Source organism: Amphiprion ocellaris, chromosome 5 (genome assembly GCF_022539595.1).
Source record: "Amphiprion ocellaris isolate individual 3 ecotype Okinawa chromosome 5, ASM2253959v1, whole genome shotgun sequence".
Lineage (NCBI taxonomy): Eukaryota > Metazoa > Chordata > Actinopteri > Pomacentridae > Amphiprion > Amphiprion ocellaris.
The window spans coordinates 38,418,043-38,440,352 of NC_072770.1; the positions used below are offsets into that span (position 1 = coordinate 38,418,043).

Below are 22,310 nucleotides of genomic sequence, written 5' to 3' on the forward strand. Positions count from 1 at the left end.
TCAAGATTTGTCTAAAATGACTTAAGACGTGTTCAAAATGACTCCCAACTTTTCCTAAATAACGTAAAATATGTCCAAAATGACTGAAAACTTGTCCAAAATGACCCCAAACTTGTTCCAAATAACACAAAAATATGTCCAAACATAGTTTTGCGTCACTTTTGTGTCATATTTCGGTCATTTCGCAACCGATTTCTTCATTTTGAATGTCTTTGCTGCCATTTTATCTTTCTCTTTTCATATTGTCAATATTTATATATATTTTATTTGTCATTTTGCGTTGTATTTTAGTCATACATGTTTTTTGTGGTCTTTTTGTGTCATATTTGGGTAATTTTGTCTATCATTTGTTCATTTTACATGCCTTTGTTGCCATTTTATGTCTCTTTTTTGGTCATATTCTCACATTTTTGTTGTTTTACATCGTCTTGTGTTCTCGTGTCATGAAACCATCTAATTAAATTACAGAAACACATCGAGACATCAGAGGCTGCTATGGAATAAGAACTGTGTTGAATCAATTTAACATTTACCCTCTCAGTGTGATGCTCACTTGAAAGTCCTCGCCCTTTTCAGGAGCAGTTTACTGACTCAAACACAGCAAAAGATCCGTCGCTTCTCCGAGGTTTGTGTACATGAAAGCTCAGACCATCCAATTATCCAGTGGTGCTGCAGCATGCAGAGAAAAAGAGGTTATAATTTGTACCTATGAGGCATAAAGAGGCTGTTTATTCAGGCTTTGATGGAAAAATGTAGAGTTAGCATCGTAGTTCACAACCAAAGGAAGATGTGATGCCGAGGGAAGCTTTTCCACAACACAAATAAATACTTTAGAATAAGTTTCCATGTTTTCCAACCTGTAGTGAGACTGATATGAGATTTAGAAAGAAATAGAACATCTAAAAATACTAGTAATGAATGGAAACTGCAAAACCTAATGTGGAATAAGTGATACAGTCATGGAAAAAATGATCAGACCACCCTTGTTTTCTTCAATTCATTTCAATGCCTGGTACCACTAAAGGTATATTTCCTGAAGAATACAATGAACATGACAAAAAATGCAGCTGATTCCACAGTGTTTAAAATCCTATTGGACATCCTACAGCTTCATTGTATTCCAGGGTCTATAAGAGGACATTTCATGTCATCAGCAGCACTGCACACATGCAAAGGTCTACAGTGGTTTCCTGCTGACATTCAAGCTGTAGCACAACTCAGAAGTTGTCAGCTCTCACATAATGCCTAAAACTAAAGAATTATCTGGTTAGGAGGAAGCCTGGAGAAGCTACAGACCAGACTGTCTGCCCCTACAGTAAAACATGGAGGTAGATCAGTGACCATCTGGGGTAGTTTCAGTCTGGATGGAACAGGGTGAATGAACCAGATCATGTTTGGGGTTACTCTAGAAAACAGTCTTCTTCCATCAGCTGGAAAACTCTTTCCTGCCTCCAATGACTGGATTTTCCAACAAGACAAGGTCAGTTAAAGCCTGGTTGGAGAACCAGAACATTGGAGCCATGCCTTGGTTGCTCAATCACCAGATCTAAATCCAGCTGAAAACCTGTGGAAAACCATCAGATGCTAAATGGAAAACCACAAGGCCAAAACAAAGCAGGTTAGTTAGAATGAGTGCAACAGGAATGGGCTGCTGTGATCAGAAGCTGGTGGACAGCAGCCAAGATGCATGGCTGCAGTCATCAGAAACAATGGTTATGAATCAGTACTAACTCCTGTGTGGATCATGGGACTAAAACAGACAGAAAAGAAAACATGGAACCCTAAAAGCTGTTTTTATCAGAACAATGCCATAGATACTGATGGAAGAACTGAAGGGGTTTTGGTTATTAGCAAGAAAACCATGGAAAATGTCTGATATCAGCTCTGAAATTAAACTACTATGGGCTATTTTTGTTGTTCTCATTATATTTGTCCAAACAAATGTACCTTTAGTGGTACCAGGCATTAAAATGAACAAGAAATTGAAGAAAACAAGAGTGGTCTAATCATTTTTTCCATGACTGTATTTGCTCAAGAAATTGACTCAAAGTTATAATAAAAGTGCTAATAATCTTATATATAGGATACATGTAGAGGCTTTTAGAAAGAATGACCACTTGAAGTTCAGTGTTTGAACGTGTGAATAACTTGCATACGTCTGTCCATCTGGAAGATTAAACATTATTATGCTTTATGTGAATTTCTGAGATGCTTATAACTCATTTAGCATCAAAGCGAACTGAAAGTGACCCCAGATGGGACGTTCTCCAGAGCTCACATCAAAGATTACTAATAATTAAACCGACTTGAAGCAAGCACTGTTTTCATTTTCTCTGTGAAAGTAGGTTTCAGAGAGCTTCTGCTGGACTGGCATGAAAAAGCTGTTTTCAGTCTGCGTGTGATGCTGCTGCTGCTGCTGCTGCTGCTGGGTGGCTTCCCTTAATTAATGTGCATGTTTTTGTATTTATGAAGTTTTTATTGATAAACAACAGATTTTATTTCTTCTCCAGCAGCAACACGAGAATGAGTATTTACAGAGGCTGTCCACTTAGTCTTGGTGTCCTCAGTTGTCACTCTTTAAAGCTACAAAAAACATATCTAGAAGTTCCACTGTTGGTAAATGGACCATCTGAGATCAGTGATTGTGTTTCTGTGACGGTAATAAAAAGACATCTGCATCTGAAGGTCCAGTCTCTGGTGGATCAGTCCTCCTGGATAGAACTACACCATGAAGACTAAAGAACACTCCAAGAAAATCTGAGAAAAGGTTGTTGAAAAGCATCAGTCAGAACGATACAAGAACATTTCCAAGTTCCTGAAGATCTCCTGGAGTCCAGTTAAATCCATCATTAAGAAATGGAAGGAAGCTAGAACATGAATAAATCTGACTAGAGCAGGACGTCCTCAAGACCTGAGAGACCGAGAAGAAAGAGACTAGTGAGGGAGGCCACCAAGACACCTATGACTCCTCTGAAGGAGTTCCAGCTTCAGCAGCTGAGATGTTAGAGACTGTTCATCCAACAACTGTTGTCTGTTCTTCACCAGTCAAAGCTTTATGGAGACAAAGAGAAAGACTCTGATGGAAAAAGCTCCAATTAAATCTGGACTAGAGTTCACCAGAAGACATGTGGAGACTCTGAAGACACCTGGAAGAAGGTTCTTTGGTCTGAGGAGACCAGGATGGAGCTTTATGACCATCAGAATAGATGATATGTTTGATGGACACCAAATAGTGAACATCATCACAAACACATCATCCCCACTGTGAAGCACGGTGGTGGCAGCATCATGATGTGAAGCATGGTGGTGGCAGCATCATGGTGTGAAGCACGGTGGTGGCAGCATCATGATGTGAAGCACGGTGGTGGCAGCATCATGATGTGAAGCATGGTGGTGGCAGCATCATGATGTGAAGCACGGTGGTGGCAGCATCATGATGTGAAGCACGGTGGTGGCAGCATCATGATGTGAAGCATGGTGGTGGCAGCATCATGACGTGAAGCACGGTGGTGGCAGCATCATGATGTGAAGCACGGTGGTGGCAGCATCATGATGTGAAGCACGGTGGTGGCAGCATCATGACGTGAAGCACGGTGGTGGCAGCATCATGATGTGAAGCACGGTGGTGGCAGCATCATGACGTGAAGCACGGTGGTGGCAGCATCATGATGTGAAGCACGGTGGTGGCAGCATCATGACGTGAAGCACGGTGGTGGCAGCATCATGACGTGAAGCACGGTGGTGGCAGCATCATGACGTGAAGCACGGTGGTGGCAGCATCATGACGTGAAGCACGGTGGTGGCAGCATCATGACGTGAAGCACGGTGGTGGCAGCATCATGACGTGAAGCATGGTGGTGGCAGCATCATGACGTGAAGCACGGTGGTGGCAGCATCATGACGTGAAGCATGGTGGTGGCAGCATCATGACGTGAAGCATGGTGGTGGCATCATCATGATGTTTCTCAGCAGCAGGTCCTGGAAGGCTTGTAAAGGTAGAGGGCAAACGAATGCAGCAAAATCTAGAGGAATCCTGGAGGACAACCTGATCTGAAAAGAACTGAGACTTGGAGAAGATTTGATTTCCATCCAGACGAAGTTCTACAGAAATGTTTTAAAGACAACAAGGTGAAAGTTTGTGCCGGTGACGTCTTTAAAGTTTATAAACAGTAAATAAGGTTTCTGCTGGATGGACGTAACTCTCTGTCTTATATTGATGCTGCAGGTTTTTAATAAACTTTGATGAAAGTTTCCCACAAACAGCTGGAAGCAACAATTTAAACTTCAGCTCTTTTCTTTTTCTTCTTGAGTCTCAGTAATCTTCATCACGGCATTCTGTTTTTCTGGACGTTTCATTTTGCGACACATCTGATAGTCTGGAGCAAACAGAATGAGGAAAACTCAGATTTAATTAGAGGAGTTGTGTGATTTTGGAGAGATCTTTCTGGGAGTGATTTCCTGCTTTGTGCTCTCTCATGATGCTGCTGTTGGATTGTGTTGTTCAGACTTCACTGTGTGTTTGCAGAGGAGGACAGTTTGATAACAGTTTTCTCATAAAAGAGGCTTCCTCTCATTTGGCGTGAGATTGGTTTGGGCAGCGTGAAGCCAAGCCTGGAAGCCACAGAGCTGGAAGCCCTGCTGATGCTGATACCGGCTGAACTCCACCAACTCCATCAGATTCCTTCTTCTGACGGAGTCACAGCCGAGTCAATGCTCGTTAGCCTCCGCTTCGTTTAGCTTCGGGTCCAACGTTATCAAAGGCGCTTCAGAAAGGCGTTTTGTGCATCTTGTGTGGGCAACCGCTGAGTGTTTTGGGAGGATAATGACAGATATTAATTTACTTTCAGGTCCGTAAATTCAGACAGAATTCAGGAAATATGTTGCGGTTTATATGGGAACATTCATTCAGGCAAAATCAGACTCATATGTTGTTAAATTTCAACACGGAAGCAGCTTGAAGCTCTGTACTTATAATAACATCTAATTTAATTTCCTACCAATAAGTTCACATCAACATTTAGTACAAATGTCTAAAATCTTTCAGACAAACTTTAAGACATCAGATTCTACTGATGTTACAGCCTCTAAAGTTGGTGAAATGTCGGCCAAAGTCTATATTTTAGTCAAAATACGTATCCATCCATGTATATACATTTAATTAAAACTGCAAGCAGCATTGATCAGGTCCTTGCTGGTCAGCCAATCCAAGCATGTCCACCAGGTGACGCTGTGACTGAGAGTGTATTTTGGCCTATGGATGTGACAAAGGCTGAACTGTGATCAAACATGTAATGTTTCAGGCAGATTGGAGCATGTACAGGCTCTTTAGACAGCACTTCCTGTTTCATGGCCCTGTTTGAGTTCGTAGCTTTTAAAAATGTCCAGAAATGACCCAAAATCGTCCAAAATATGACAAATAAATCAAAATGGCCGACTTCCTGTTGTGTTTTGGGCATGGGTGTCAATTACATTTTTGTGCGTCTTGACAAGTTCCACATATGTACCAAATTTCATAAGTCTAGGTCACATGTACTGGTCGTAATAAGGGAGCACTTTTGAGCCATTCCTTTAAAATATCAAATTTTTTTGCCAATCCTGATGTGTGTGCAAATTTTCACATGCTTTTGGGTATTTTTAGGGCCTCAAACAATGCATTTATTTCATCCGACTCAGAAAGTATAGTAACAATCACATGGGTTTCAATGGGGTCTTCCCTTGGTGCTTGGACCTTAATGCTTGTCCCACTTGTTATTAATGAAAGTGTTGGATGGCAGTCCAAAGAGTTTCTGAGGCTCTCTGGTTTTAAATATGAAACTACTTTATTAATACATGGATTCATGTATAAATAAAAGATTTTATATTTAAAACCTGCCTCAGATAGTCTTCAGACCAACACTTAAGACTTCCATTAATAACAAGTGGGACAGTGAGACAATTTAAAATTCTAATGATATATTTTCCGCACCAGTGGATTTGAAAGGTACGCTATCTTTAAAAAAATCTCCAAAATGAAACCATTTATCAGCCTGAAATTGTAAAAACTGGAAGAATCTTCATTGCTTAAAGTGTTAATCTCTAATACCTTGGTGGTCTTTGGCAGACTGTCCAGGATACAGCAGCAGTCAGAACTGAACAGCTCCACTCCTTGTTTACCGAACCCAAATGATTATATGATGCAACTCAGGAAACAAGGTGATGCAAGCCGAGCTGCTGCTGCAACCTGCTGAGCCAGCCTCCGCACTGCAAACAAACCCACAGCAGGACGTTGGAATCGTCTTTTTCTGTAAATTTACACCTCACAGCTCATCACTCCAGCGGCCCCAAGAGGCGAAAACAGATCAAACATTTACTGAAGTTCACCGACTTCAGCCCGAGGGAAGACGGTCAGCACACAGGGAGGGTTTATGTTTCTCTGAGTTATCGCCCTGTGCTTCCAGTTTTATGTTTTTATCCTTGAATCGCACCAGTTTTTCTATGAATCAGTCCTCATCACCCCTTTGGAATGTTAAAATATCAGCAAATTGGAACCTTGTCTTGCTATATTTGCCACCCATCCAACCGTACTGATGGTAGAGGGAGCAACAGTTGGTGAAATGTCGACCAAAGACTGTGTTTTTGGAGATTTTTGTCAAAAATGTGATTAAATCCATGTAGATACACTTCGAGTAACTTTCTGACAAACATCTTTGGACAGGTTTTAGTCGGTTTGGACTAATTTTGGATAAATTTAGGTCATTTTGGATGGACTTCACCTAATTTTTGACACATTTTAGGAATCTTGGAGAAATTTTAGTCATTTGGGACATTCAGAAAAATATTTTTGACAAGATTCAAATTATTTTAGACAAATTTTGAGTCATTCTGAGAATGTTGTAGTCATTAAGGACACAATTTGGTTTTATTTTTGACGCATTTTAGTTATTTTCAACTTTTCTGTCATTTTGCATCAATTTTGGATAAACTTAAGTCATTTTGGACGAATTTCATGTCATTTTGGACACAATTTGCAAAATTTTAGAGAAATTCTTGTCAATCTGGACTATTTTGGGGTAATTATTGACAAGATTTGTGTCATTGTGGGCACATTTTGAGTCTAGTTTTATGTATTTGTAATGATGTGTGCAGCTAGAAGCAGAACAGTGCAGACAAGGACGTGTTATTTTTGCACCTACTTTCGTCTATTTGCATGTTTTAGAATAATTTTGAGAAGGTTTTAGTCATTTTGAACGACTCTGGAATCATATTTGAGAAGGTTTTAGTAATTTTGAATGAGTCTGGATTCATATTTGAGAAGGTTTTAGTCATTTTGGACGAGTCTTTTTAGTTGTGTTTTATGGATTTGCAGCTAATTTGGAAGTTTTTCTTTTAGAATCTTGTGTTTAAAGCCTATTTTGTTTGGGATTTCGGTTTATAAACCAACGTAGCTTCTCTATTTCAAGACAAATCCAGAGAAAACAAAGTGAATCTGTGTATATATGGGTTATTACAGTCGCTGTAGCCTCACGTCTGCTTCCATTATCGGCTGGATTCGTTTCCCGCTGCAGGTAAAGTTGCTTAAATAAGTGCGGCTCCCTGCATTCGCTGTTATTTTCCAGCGAAGGCCGAAGAAAATGCCCTTCTAGTGGATGTAAGTGGTTTATACAGCGGCCTCACCTCCTGCACATCAGACCCACCGCAAGACAAATTACATCTAATGACGGGCTGCATGAGAGGGGAAAGAAAGGGCTTCTGAAGGGAAAAGGGCAGCGATGGAGGAGGAGGTATGGATTGATGAGGAGGAGAAGAACGTCAAAGAGAAGCAGGAAAACACAAACTGGCTTTTTACCTGAATATTTATCAGCTCCTTCGCTGCTCCGGAGGCAGAAATAGTTTCATATCTGGTTGCAGTTGAAGCCACAGTAATGTAGTAAAATTAGCAAAGCGAAGAAGATCTGACTGTAAATAGATGAAAATCAGGATAGAAACTGAAATAACTGGGATCAGTGTGGAGCAAAACTGGTTCATGTGGGATCTAAAACCTGCTTTGGTGACAAAGTTCTGCTCTGAATCTTATTTATCTCAACATAGTTAAACAAAAAGTTGTTAAATGAGCTACCAAGTCACAAAAAGACACCAAACTACAGCTAAAACAATTAAATTAATCACCGGCTACGTTCAGTTAATCAGTTTGAATAAAGGTTAAAAGAAAAAACTGAATTCTCCAATTTCAGCTTCTTAAATATTAATATTTTTTGATTTCTTTCCTCCTCTGTGACTGTAAACTGAATATTAAGGACTGTTTTGTCATCTTCGACTTTGGGAAAGACTATTTTTCACCATTTTCTGACATTTTTAAACCAAACAAATCAGTATCAGTATTTCTTTTTCGAAAAATAATGTCTAAGTTCTCTAATTTCAGCTTCTCAAATATGAATATTTTTCTGATTTCTTTCCTCCTCTGACAGTAAGCTGAATATGTTGAGACAAAACAAGACTTTTTTCACCATTTTCTGACATTTTTAAACCAAACAACTTGTCCATTATTGACGTCAACCCCCTTCACGCTACGACTTTTTTTGCTGCTTGATACAAAAAGAAAACTTCTGACTGCACAGCAAAACAAGAAAAAGACTGAAAATTAAGATTTGGTGGAAACATCCCAGCTACAGAAGGGATGCCGCTGATCAGAAATAAGTTGTTTTCACCACACGATGCAACACGACTGATTAGTTTGATCATTTGAATCAGCAACACAAAGTCAGATCTGAACTTCATCCAAAGCAAAAAATTATTCAGGTTCCCTTTGCCAGTGTGACACTAAAAAGAAAAAGCTTCCATGCTGCCTTCATCCAGCTTTTTTACAATTATTTTTAATTATCAAGACAGATGCACTCAGCTGCGGTCATCCTAAAATGATGAATTCTTTCCAAACAGTTATTCAAGCATTCATCTGCTGAAAATACCTGCATTTTTCATCCCACAGTTTAGATTTTAGAAAAACTAAATATTAGAAAGTCAGTTTTTTCCAGCATCATGCAGCTCTGGTTGATATAAACTCATTACTTATCAAAAGCATGGTGGTGGCAGCATCATGATGTGAAGCATGGAGGTGGCAGCATCATGACGTGAAGCATGGTGGTGGCAGCATCATGATGTGAAGCACGGAGGTGGCAGCATCATGAAGCACAGTGGTGGCAGCATCATGATGTGAAGCATGGTGGTGGCAGCATCATTATATGAAGCACAGTGGTGGCAGCATCATGATGTGAAGCACGGTGGTGGCAGCATCATGATGTGAAGCATGGTGGTGGCAGCATCATGATGTGAAGCATGGAGGTGGCAGCATCATGATGTGAAGCATGGTGGTGGCAGCATCATGATGTGAAGCATGGTGGTGGCAGCATCATGATGTGAAGCATGGAGGTGGCAGCATCATGATGTGAAGCATGGTGGTGGCAGCATCATGATGTGAAGCATGGTGGTGGCAGCATCATGATGTGAAGCATGGTGGTGGCAGCATCATGATGTGAAGCATGGTGGTGGCAGCATCATGATGTGAAGCATGGTGGTGGCAGCATCATGATGTGAAGCATGGAGGTGGCAGCATCATGATGTGAAGCATGGTGGTGGCAGCATCATGATGTGAAGCATGGTGGTGGCAGCATCATGATGGGAAACATGGTGGCGGCATCATGTAAAGTTAGGAAAAGATTATAGTCTTGGTTTTGTAGGGAATGTGGTCATTTTAATGTCGAATTATGGACTGAAAAACTTGTTTTCTTATGAAGCTTTATCTCTGGTTAGAAGATGATCCAACACATCAGTTCTGCATGGATCGAAGCTGGGAGATTAGCGTCTATTTCCAGCCTCGGTATTATACTGATGTTACAGCTTGGAGCAGAAAAAAGGAACTAAAACTGCTTTTTAATGAGCACAACTCTGTGAGAGACAAGGGAAAGTTGGATTCTTCCATTAACATCCAGTTAAATTTAAAGAGCAGCTGTGACCAAGACGACTTCTATCAACCTGTCTGCACCGCCAGCTTTATCGCCTGTTTGCCGAGAGCTGGAAGGACGGCGACTCAGCGCCATCCCTAATAAATATCCCGCTACTGTTCTCACGCAGGAATCCATTCCCACTTGCAGCATTTGCAGGTGTGTTTCCTCTGATGACGTGTGTGCGTTTGAAGGGTGTTTACGGTGTGTGTTTCAAGGTAATGGGCCGTAGTTTATAAGGTTTATTTGGAGGTTTATGTGGTGGCGCTCGGCCTGCATATATTTCAGTGGGAAATAAGGTCATTATGGCCTTCCCCCGACTCCCAACTCTCCCACAAACACGTCCCAGAGAGGCATGAGGCCACATACTTAAACAGTGACACCTTCAAACAGATGTCTGTAATTTATGTGGATAATCATTAATCCCAAAACAAACAGTGCCCACACACAACCCTGCATCAGCCCAGCCTCCCTCCAACTCACACATTAAACCTGGATTTTCAGCAGCATCACTTCTTCTCACTGCAACTGACCCAATGTATCAAACGTACGGGTGCTCCGATCTAGTTTTTTTATTTACTCCCTGATCAAATCTGAGTCATTTCAGTCCCAGTCTGATACTATATTTCCTAGATTATACAGACTTCAAGTGCAGTAAATTTATTCAAATCAATCCAGAGAATATGCTTGGTAGGTGATTTGCGGTTTTGCACCCAAGCTGTTCCATGATGTTGTGTAGGTGCTCATGAATCTTGTTGTAAAGCTCCAGTAATGTCTGAAATGTAGTTTTAGAGGGTAGGGTGTAATGTGGCTCTTTCAGACTACAGGTGGCTTCATATTGACAGAAAGCTCAATGACTTCCAGGCAGAAATCATTTTTGTTCAGATAAGCCAGAGTGCACTGGGACAGCCTTGCTGTATCCCAGTCTCTGTTCCATAATTTGATGTAGGTGGTTGCGAATTTGTTGTAAAGGTCCAGTAGGGTCTGAAATGTAGTTTTAGAGGACAGGGTATGTTGTTGCTTCACAAACTCCAAAATAAGTTTAAAAATATATTATAGTTTAGCTGCTGTACCTGGTTGTTCCACCAGGTGGAGCATGGCGGTGGTGGCATCATCATGATTTGAAGCCTGTTGGTGGCAGCATCATGATGTGAAACATGGTGGTGGCAGCATCATGATGTGAAGCATGGTGGTGGCAGCATCATGATGTGAAACGTGGTGGCAGCATCATGATGTGAAGCATGGTGGTGGCAGCATCATGATGTGAAGCATGGTGGTGGCAGCATCATGATGTGAAGCACGGTGGTGGCAGCATCATGATGTGAAGCACGGTGGTGGCAGCATCATGATGTGAAGCCTGTTGGTGGCAGCATCATGATGTGAAGCATGGTGGTGGCAGCATCATGATGTGAAACATGGAGGTGGCAGCATCATGATGTGAAGCATGGTGGTGGCAGCATCATGATGTGAAACATGGTGGTGGCAGCATCATGATGTGAAGCATGGTGGTGGCAGCATCATGATGTGAAACGTGGTGGCAGCATCATGATGTGAAGCATGGTGGTGGCAGCATCATGATGTGAAACATGGAGGTGGCAGCATCATGATGTGAAGCATGGAGGTGGCAGCATCATGATGTGAAGCATGGTGGTGGCAGCATCATGATGTGAAACATGGAGGTGGCAGCATCATGATGTGAAGCATGGTGGTGGCAGCATCATGATGTGAAACATGGTGGTGGCAGCATCATGATGTGAAGCATGGTGGTGGCAGCATCATGATGTGAAACATGGTGGTGGCAGCATCATGATGTGAAGCATGGTGGTGGCAGCATCATGATGTGAAGCATGGTGGTGGCAGCATCATGATGTGAAGCACGGTGGTGGCAGCATCATGATGTGAAGCATGGAGGTGGCAGCATCATGATGTGAAGCATGGTGGTGGCAGCATCATGATGTGAAACATGGAGGTGGCAGCATCATGATGTGAAGCATGGTGGTGGCAGCATCATGATGTGAAACATGGTGGTGGCAGCATCATGATGTGAAGCATGGTGGTGGCAGCATCATGATGTGAAACATGGTGGTGGCAGCATCATGATGTGAAGCATGGTGGTGGCAGCATCATGATGTGAAGCATGGTGGTGGCAGCATCATGATGTGAAGCACGGTGGTGGCAGCATCATGATGTGAAGCATGGTGGCGGTATCAAATGATCATACTGAAACTAATACTCACTAAATATGAAACTATCACATCTAGACATCCCCAGAAAAGAACGTCTGTGTTTGTTTTATATTTCTTTCAGTTTCCTTGCAGTGGGTTACCAAAGTCGAGTATTTGCAGTTTATCGAATACAGTAACTATTTAGTGCATGTTTTTTTCAGTCACGTTTGTGTAAATGTAAACTCTTCTGCAAAATTCAACATAAATATTTATACGATGATATGTCTACCATTACTGACATGACACTTGTGGTGTGCAGCTGATCCTCGTCCATCTGCTGCCGACGTTTATGCAAATAACCGACTGTAACGGCTTTTATGTGCATAATTAAGGCAGACACACTTGAAGTTCCTTAATTCTTCTTGTTTGTCTTAAGTAATTATGTCTTAACTATTTGTTACCTGGTTTCACTCCTCATTCAGTCGGACCACCTTTTCTGCTGCTAAACGTCCACATTCAGGGTTAAAACAAGGAATGTGAACTCTGTGCAATGTGAGAAAACAGCAGCACGACAAAACGCTTGCGTCTTTTCCAAGCGACCCTCCATGGCGCATCAATCACCATCTTGTTTTGCCCACTCGGCCTTTTATTGGCGTCTGTATTTCAGCCGGCTCGAGTGCTACTGGAAACGGGAACAATGCTGGGTCCTGTTGAAGTGGCCTTTTCCAACACAAGGCCTTTTGTCGCCTCTGCTTTGGCTGGAATGTTCCCCTTTACTGGAATGGAGGGGGACAAAGATGGAGTGACGATGCTGATGGGGAGGGGTTGGAAAGAATCTGAGAAAGCGGGGAAAAGACCGAGGGGTGGAAAAGACAGATGGAAGCAGGATGTAGAGCAGGAATTGGCAACCGTGTGCCAGACAGTGCCAAGAAAATGCAAGTTTTTCAGCCTTCAGTGGGCGATTTTTAGTGATTAGTTCCTGTTTTTTATGGTTAACAATGGGCCGGACTCAAAGCAGGAGAGCAGAGATCAGAGGTGTGGAGGGTGGAAAGAGATGTAAAAAACAAAACACACAAAGGAAAAAGAGAAATCTCAGCACTCGCAGAGGTCAGTTGGTTGTTTCACCATGGCGCCTTTAAGACATAAAGTCTGGTATGACTTACGGACGACAGAGGTTAAAGAAGGATGGAGAAAGAGGGCAGAAAGAAGGACTGAGATCGATCAGCGGGGTTGATGCGCCCGCTGGACCATTAAACTGGGTGTCAGAGATGGGGTTTCTGCCAGCCAAAGTTCTACGGCGGCAAAATTTACAGCGAGCCTCGGCCCTAAGCATTCCCATAAAACACTGGGGATCCATTGTTGTCCCGGTGGACCTTCGACTGGAGAGGGGAGGGAGGACTACTGCACAAATACAGACAGAGGGATGAAAGTTTTACAACAATACAGACTTCTTAGTAGTCAGGAAGGTTTAACTTATATCTGTTATAATGAGGAAAATCTTTACCCATATCCAGGATTACGTCATATCCAGGGTTCTAATTGTCCGTCTGAAATCGTTTCTTTGGTTTTTTTCTGTAGAAACAGTTCAGAAATCAGGATCTTATGTTTACACAATATTCTGCTACTCCAGGTAGCACATCCAGGTCAATAACAAGCAACAAGCAGTAGCAACCATGAATGCTGTCATACATCGTTGTGGAATAAAGATCTTTAAAGACTAGATTCCACATTCTCAGGATAGTAAAAGATGTACCACAGGTTCCAGAAAAGTTTTGTGTTCAGTAGATGCTGCCTCAGTGATCCCGTTCAACTCCTTAAAGGTCTTTTGAACATTGTTGGATCAAGTATTCTTTCATTTATAAGTACTTCTTGTGTCCCAGCTACCTTTAAACATGCTGTAGTACAATCTCATACCAAAAGGAAAAAATTGAACCTTTAGAGTAGATTTTAAAGTTTCCTTTTGAACTAAGTAGTTGTTATTCTGGTTTTAAATGTCACAGATCAGGTTGATCTTTTAATAGTTGATTTAAGAAGTCCTGCTGTTTCTGATGCTTCTAAACCAGATTGGTGCATTTGTTACCTTGGATCAGTTTTCATTGTATATGTGGTCGATATTGTAGCTTTTCACCGTTTGGCAGATGATATCTAACTCTATCTGCCACTAAAAACTAAAAGCAAGGAGTGCAGTGAACTGCTTCTAAAATGTCAAAACCTGGACGGACTTCCTCAATCTTATAAATATAAATAGTTTTGTTTGGTCGACCCTGGTGGCCCTTTGACTTCCTAAAAATCCATCTTTGATCTTTGACAGCTCCTTCAAATCTTCAGTCAGATCAGCTTAGAGGTCAAAATCAGCATTTTTCGGTTGAGACTTTGAAAAAGATAGAGCTGTCGTCTCTTCAGCCTCTACAGTTGCTTGTTTTTTAACTAGAAAAGGACGTGATCATGTAACGCCGTGTTTTTTGGAGTTTAAATCAGTTTTTAACGCCTTTTTTTGATCAGAACTCTTGTAATTTTATACCCTGGTTAGAGCATTTAGGTTTACCAAACAGATACTCTTGGGTGTTCAGCGATTTAGACACAAGAATAGATTTTGTTTATAATTCCATGTGTAAAGTTTTCAGACTTTTATGTCACTACTGAGGACCCACATCTTGCCTTTGGTATGAAATACAAAGACTTGTATCTTTTATTTTTCTGTATTTTATCGTTTTTTTAAGTTTAGATTTGTCTTTTAGTCGTCGTGTTTTTGTCTCACGGGCTGCTTTTTTCTAACTGTGCAGCACTTTAGTCCAGCTCCTGTTGCTTTAAATGTTCTTGTCCTCACCTTTAAGCAGATAAACTACGGTGTAACAACTTATTTTCTAAGCTCTGGACATCATGCCAGTAAAAAACAGCAGCATTGTTGTTAATAAAGTACCTACCAGTGATTGCTTTTGACACCGTAGACCTTAGTGAGCAAAACATAACTTAAAACATTTTTTTTTCAAATCGGTTTTGACATTTTAACACTTGAACATTGTTAAAGACAAACAGTTTGAGGAATAGCACGGAGCTGAGTGCTTCATCAGATGAAATGAACGAATTAGACAGTCCCCAAAGAGCTGAAGTATGCATTTAAAGGTAATTACACCCTCCTCTGTCTTTAAATAAGTACATTAAAGAGGATAAAGTGTGTCAACCTGAGAATTTCACCGGCGAAGCCTGTAAGTGCATCTTCCTAATGATCTCACTGCTGCCAGCCTCTTCAGATACATCTATGAAGCGAGAGGGAGGCTCTGGTGTGGGCGGTGAAGCTCTTTGTGGCAGTTCAGGGGAAGAAGTAAAAGCTGTCAGGTTTCTGAAGGTGAGATCTCTGTAGTGGAGACGCGACAGGATGGAAGCTGCATTTGTCAAAGGGCAACTTAAAGTGTTTGTATGTTTACAGTAAATCCAAGAATAAAGGCTCTCGACGTGCACAAAGTTTGAAGGGAAAGAAAACATTCACAGAAGATAGAAAAGCATTTAGTGCATGTAGAAATCTACAAATTACAAACGTGAGCTTTCACGCTCAACCTGAACGTAATTAAGTTGGTCAGTTTACTGTTTGTATAGTAATAATATGTATTAAAGTGCAAAGAACTGCCTTTTATTATTACTGAATCTGGAGCACCTGTTGATTGAACTCTGACTATAACAGGTTCTCCTCAAAAATGTAGAAATAAAGAAAAAGACTAGAGAGGGAGGCCACCAAGACATCTATGACTCCTCTGAAGGAGTTCCTAGAAAGAGATTAGTGAGGGATGCGTGAGGGAAGTTTTTTTTTTTTTTTGCCTTTTTCGGTTTTATTGATAGGTGCAGTGGAGACAGACAGGAAAGGAGGGAGAAGAGTGGGGGGAAGACATGCAGCAAAGGACTATGAGCGGGAATCAAACCCGAGCCGCTGCATCGGGGACCAGCCCTGGACATGAGTTGATCTATATGGACGTCCTGCTCTAGTCAGGCTTATTCATGTTCCATCTTCCTTCCATTTCTTAATGATGGATTTAACTGGACTGATGCTTTTCAACAACCTTTTGTCAGAGTTTCTTGGTTCTTTCGTCTTCAGGGTGTTTTTCTATCCAGGAGTTCTGATCCACCAGAGACTGGACCTTCAGATCCAGGAGTCTTTATTCTACAATCACTGACCTCAGATCATCTCCAACAAACAAAACTTGAGTTTTTAAGTGTTACAAGATCAAGATGTATTGAAAGCATCAAAGTAAAAGTTGTCATTTTGCAGAAAATAATGCCTGTAAGTATTTCACTCTAATATATACTGATTTCTGATTAATTTTACTGCTGCATTAATTCGTACGTTGCGTTTTACTGCTGCAGAGGTTTAAGATTGAGCCAATCTTAACTACTTTAAATGCTGCTCAGTAGATTAATCTACAGCAGTGCATCATATTTTTTCATGAGTTCAGAAAAACTGCCAGGTTTTCAGCTTTGTGACATTTTCCTGCTAATCCTGGCGGCATTATTAAAAAGTTTATTTAGCTTGGGGAGGAGGAGGAGAACGTTTTCCACCCATAGAGGAACACTTAATCCTTCAGTTTATCGCAAACATTCAAAATCACCACAGGTGGAGATAAGCAGGAAAAACTGCAATCTGAAAAGTAATAGAATTTGTCAGATGAATGTAGAGGAGCAAAAGGTAGAGGAGGAAGGGTTGAAAGTACCATAGAAATGGGAAATAAGATGGAAATACTCAAGTAAAGTACCTCCAAAGTTTACTTAAGTACAGTCTGTGAGTAAATATACTGAGTTAAGCTGTCAAACCACTCATTTTTGACCCAATCTGCTTCTGTATTCTGCCTTTTCAGAGTCTGCAAAAGCATTTGTTCAATAGTCTATGAACCAGGCGTGAATGAAACCACTGATGTGACAGGTCACATGGTTTAAAAATTAATAAGATGAAAAGAACAGACTGCCTGGTAGTGTTTTGTTTAATTCCGTGGACCTTCATCCATCATTCTGCATCTTTGATAGAATAAACGCTCGATCTGTGGATGCGTCAGTCGCTCTGCATTCAGAGGTAAAGATAAATAACTGAGAGAACCTGGACGTGGATCAGGTCTGTCAGTTCAATCAGCAGGTGATCCACATCCACTAATAAGAAGAGGCAGTCCTTTGCTCTTTGATAAAAATCCAAAACACGACAAAAAAATAGGAACTTGACTAAAATAATTATGTTCGCTTTAAACGTGACGGCTGGAGTTTGTAATTTAGAGGTTTTCTGAAATTGGATGTTTGGTTTTCTGTCAGACTTTGAGAGCCTTTATTCCTAGATTCAGTATGATGGACATCCTGGTCATGATGCCACCGCCACTATGCTTCATGTCATTTAATATGAGGCCACCAAGAGAAAGACTCTGTTGGAAAAAGCTCCAATTAAATCTGGACTAGAGTTCACCAGAAGACATGTGGAGACTCTGAAGACACCTGGAAGAAGGTTCTTTGATCTGAGGGGACCAGGATCATCTCAGACACACCATCCCCATTGTGAAGCACGGTGGTGGCAGCATCATGATGTGAAGCACGGTGGTGGCAGCATCATGATGTGAAGCACGGTGGTGGCAGCATCATGATGTGAAGCACGGTGGTGGCAGCATCAAGATGTGAAGCACGGTGGTGGCAGCATCATGATGTGAAGCATGGTGGTGGCAGCATCATGATGTGAAGCACGGTGGTGGCAGCATCATGACTAAAGCACGGTGGTGGCAGCATCATGATGTGAAGCACGGTGGTGGCAGCATCATGATGTGAAGCACGGTGGTGGCAGCATCATGATGTGAAGCACGGTGGTGGCAGCATCATGATGTGAAGCACGGTGGTGGCAGCATCATGACTAAAGCACGGTGGTGGCAGCATCATGATGTGAAGCACGGTGGTGGCAGCATCATGATGTGAAGCACGGTGGTGGCAGCATCAAGATGTGAAGCACGGTGGTGGCAGCATCATGATGTGAAGCATGGTGGTGGCAGCATCATGATGTGAAGCACGGTGGTGGCAGCATCAAGATGTGAAGCACGGTGGTGGCAGCATCATGATGTGAAGCACGGTGGTGGCAGCATCATGATGTGAAGCATGGTGGTGGCAGCATCATGATGTGAAGCACGGTGGTGGCAGCATCATGACTAAAGCACGGTGGTGGCAGCATCATGATGTGAAGCACGGTGGTGGCAGCATCATGATGTGAAGCACGGTGGTGGCAGCATCAAGATGTGAAGCACGGTGGTGGCAGCATCATGATGTGAAGCACGGTGGTGGCAGCATCATGATGTGAAGCACGGTGGTGGCAGCATCATGACTAAAGCACGGTGGTGGCAGCATCATGATGTGAAGCACGGTGGTGGCAGCATCATGATGTGAAGCACGGTGGTGGCAGCATCAAGATGTGAAGCACGGTGGTGGCAGCATCAAGATGTGAAGCACGGTGGTGGCAGCATCATGATGTGAAGCACGGTGGTGGCAGCATCATGATGTGAAGCACGGAGGTGGCAGCATCATGATGTGAAGCATGGTGGTGGCAGCATCATGATGTGAAGCATGGTGGTGGCAGCATCATGATGTGAAGCACGGTGGTGGCAGCATCATGATGTGAAGCACGGTGGTGGCAGCATCATGATGTGAAGCACGGTGGTGGCAGCATCAAGATGTGAAGCATGGTGGTGGCAGCATCGTGATGTGAAGCACGGTGGGAAGAGAACTGAGACTTTTAACTAGTTCCCCAGCTCAATACTCTGAGGTGTATTGAAGAGGTTCTTCAGAATATTTCGCTCAAGTATTTTCCGTGTGAACTCATCTTTTCGATGAAGTCTTGTTTTTGACACTTTTACTCCTCAGCTGTGGTTTTTCCGTCTTCTGCTTCAAATCAATTATGTTTGTGGATCCATTTGGAACGATTCTGAGTGAATCCAGCTTTTAGTTTCCATCGTGTTGTGAGTCACCTGACCTCTGTCTGTAATTACCAGAGACTTTTACCTTCATCTGCTCTGACAGCCACATTACAGAAATCAGTGTTTCATTCATGGAGGGCAGTGGTTCCACCAAACATCCTCGCAAGATAAATAAAAAGAGTCTAAATACGGACACTTGAAGTCTAAAATGATGTAAATGTGGAGCTGGTTAGGTTCTATAATGTACCAGACAGAGAGCGAGGGATGAAGTTAGAGGAAGTCATCAGCTGTACATCCACCTCCATTATCAGCTGTCAGAAAGTCCTCGTCCTTCAGTCCTTCAGTCCTTCAGTCCTTCAGTCCTTCAGTCCTTCAGTCCTTCAGTCCTTCAGTCCTTCAGTCCTTCAGTCCAGAGGCCGTTCTGCTCCACTGCAGTGAAAGCATCGGCATAGAAAACGTTCACGCCTGGTCTGTTTGTTCCATCGGATGCTTTGTCAGCAGCCGAGTGAAAGAAGAAGAAGAAACCCTGAAACATGGAGAATTTATTCATCCTGCACCGAAACAATGACAGGGTTTTTATATAATGTAGGACAGAAATCTGCTTTTATTTAGTCATAAACTGCTGGAAATTATGTGTTTTTGTGTGGATTCATTGAATGAAGTTCTTTGCAACGTCGTTTGTTATGCTCTAAAGGACTATCTTTCAATGTTGGAGTCAGTTTGGACGGTATTTGAGTTACTTTAGACAATTATTGAGTCATTTTGGCCATTTTTGATAATTTTGGACAATACTGGACTTATTTTTGACAATTACTGAGTCGTTTTAGTCAATTTGGTAATGTTGGACGATTATTGAGTTATTTTGGTCATTTCTTTTGTCATTTTGGACAATATCTGAGTTGTTAGACAATTATTGAGTAATTTTGGTCATTTTCTTGTCATTTTAAAGAGATTCTAGCAGATTTCTTTAAACATATTTTTACATTTTGTTTGTGTTTTTTAACAATATTTGAGTCATTCTTGACAGTTATTGAGTCATTTTGGTAATTTTTTTTGTCATTTTTGAGAATTTTAGACAGTCCCTCAGAAGTTCATGGAAACCGCAAATAGACACTTGATATTTTAGGAGGAAAACACATCTGAGTTCTTATAAAAACTGGAGGATTTCAAATAATTCTCCAGTTTTAGAATTTTCTAAACACAGACTGATCACTGCTTTACACAGACTTGTGAGCAGTTTTATGTCTCCTTTATGTGTCTCTTTTTCACAGCTTTGTGTCTCCTTTTTGTCATTTTGTGGCTCATTTTTCCAGCTTTGTGTCTCGTTTTTGTCGTTTTATGGCTCATTTTTCCAGCTTTGTGTCTCGTTTTTGCAGTTTTGTGTCTCTTGTGCCTGTAGTCCGTATGTTTTGAGATTGAAATAAAATAAATCAACAGTAGCTGCAGTAAATACAGTTTAAATCCACTTTATTTCCATTTTCTTTCATCTGGGAATCCATTCATGATTTCTCTTGCATATGACTGTCCAGATTAGTGTGTTTCTGTGCAGATGATGACACGTTTTTCCTCCTTTACCCGGCTGCGACTCGATGACGGTGTGTGTTTTTATTTTAACCGAGTGGTAAGTAGGCCACCTGATCCCTGCTGAATAATTGATGTCCAGTCGGGGAGAAAGAGAACAATGCTGCCGATGGATGGAGGAGATGTTTAAAAAGCTGCCTGGAAATAAGGAAACGTGGAAATGAGAGGGAGAGAACGGTATAAAACCGATGTAAAATAGAAGAGAACATCTTCTGAGATTTATAAAGACAAAAAAACAGACAGATGAAGGACAATTTTACCTGCTAGCATCATGGGTTTCTTTTATTTGTTGAATTCTTTTACATTTTAACTAATTTCTATGTTTTCTCTTCACTTACTTTATGCTCTTTGTCATTTTTCTATCAAAGAAATAAGAAAATTTGCAGCTAATTAATTCTAAATCATTAAAATCTGGTATTTTCAGCATTTTCAACCATTTAAACCTGGTTGTTTTATAATAAAATGATGATAGAGCTATATAAATTCATTTATTAATTAATGGGACTAAACTGGCTCATCTGCAGTTACAAACCTTCTCTTTTACAGGAATTTAATCTTTGAAAATGTTGTAAATTAACATATGGAGTCATGAAATGATACCAAATGACAAATTTATCACCAGCTGCTTTGTTAATTACATAATTGTTTTTTGTTGTTTTTTTTTTTTTTTTAAAGAAAAAAGACAAAATGTTCTGGTTGCAGCTGTTTAAATCTTAATATTTCCTGGTTTCTTGTTTCCTTTGTGACAGTAAAGTTCATATCTTTGGGTAGTGGATAAAACCAGACCTTTTAGGGCGTCTTTTTTGGTTTCATTATCGACATTTTTAGACATTTTCTGACATTTTATACACCTAACTACTAATTTGAACTGATAAATTGACAATTAGCTGTCTAGCTTCATCGATAAATTGGTTAAATTCTTATTAAACTTCCTTTTTTTGGTCTTTATTAAAAATCAATCATTTAAAATCATCAATATTGACCTAAAATTAAACTGCTCCATTGTCATCTTTCAGAAAAATATCAAGACGTACGTGTTGTAATGGCTTTTTAAAAGCTATTAATAGTCTTAACTTGTAGTATTTAACATTTATTTTATCTTAAACTTTGTTCCTTTAACTTTTAATCCTGTTACACCTTAATTTTGGCCTTTTTTTTGGTGGTCATTTTGGACGATATTTGAGTTATTTTAGACAATCATTGAATGATTTTTGGTCTTTTTTGGGTCATTTTGGACAATATTTGAGTTATTTTAGACAATTATTTGAGTCATTTTGGGTTTTTTTTTGTCATTTTGGACAATATCTAAATTATTTTAGATGCTTTGGTCTTTTTTGTTCATTTTGGTCAATATTTAAGTTATTTTAGATAATTATTGAGTTATTTTGGCCTTTTATATCATTTTAAATAGATTTTAAGTGATTTTTAACCTTTCAAAAAACAATTGGAGTCATTCTGGATGATATGTGAATCATTTTAGATAATTATTGAGTCATTTTGGTCCATTTCTTTGGTGATTTTGGACAATATTTGAGTTATTTTAGACAACTGTTGAGTCATTTTAATCTTTTTTGTCATTTTGGACAATTTAACACCCTCATAACTTCAATTTTGACAAATGAAACCTCCTTTTTTTGGTCTTTATTAAAAATACATCAATAATCATCACT

At 40.7% G+C, this 22,310-nt stretch overlaps 1 long non-coding RNA gene across 1 annotated transcript in view; it reads left to right on the top strand.

Moving 5' to 3' along the window:
- Window positions 1-22,310, top strand: part of LOC129348921 (uncharacterized) — a 30,024-nt gene that overhangs the window by 811 nt on the left and 6,903 nt on the right. The gene's annotated exons all lie outside the window — the stretch shown is intronic.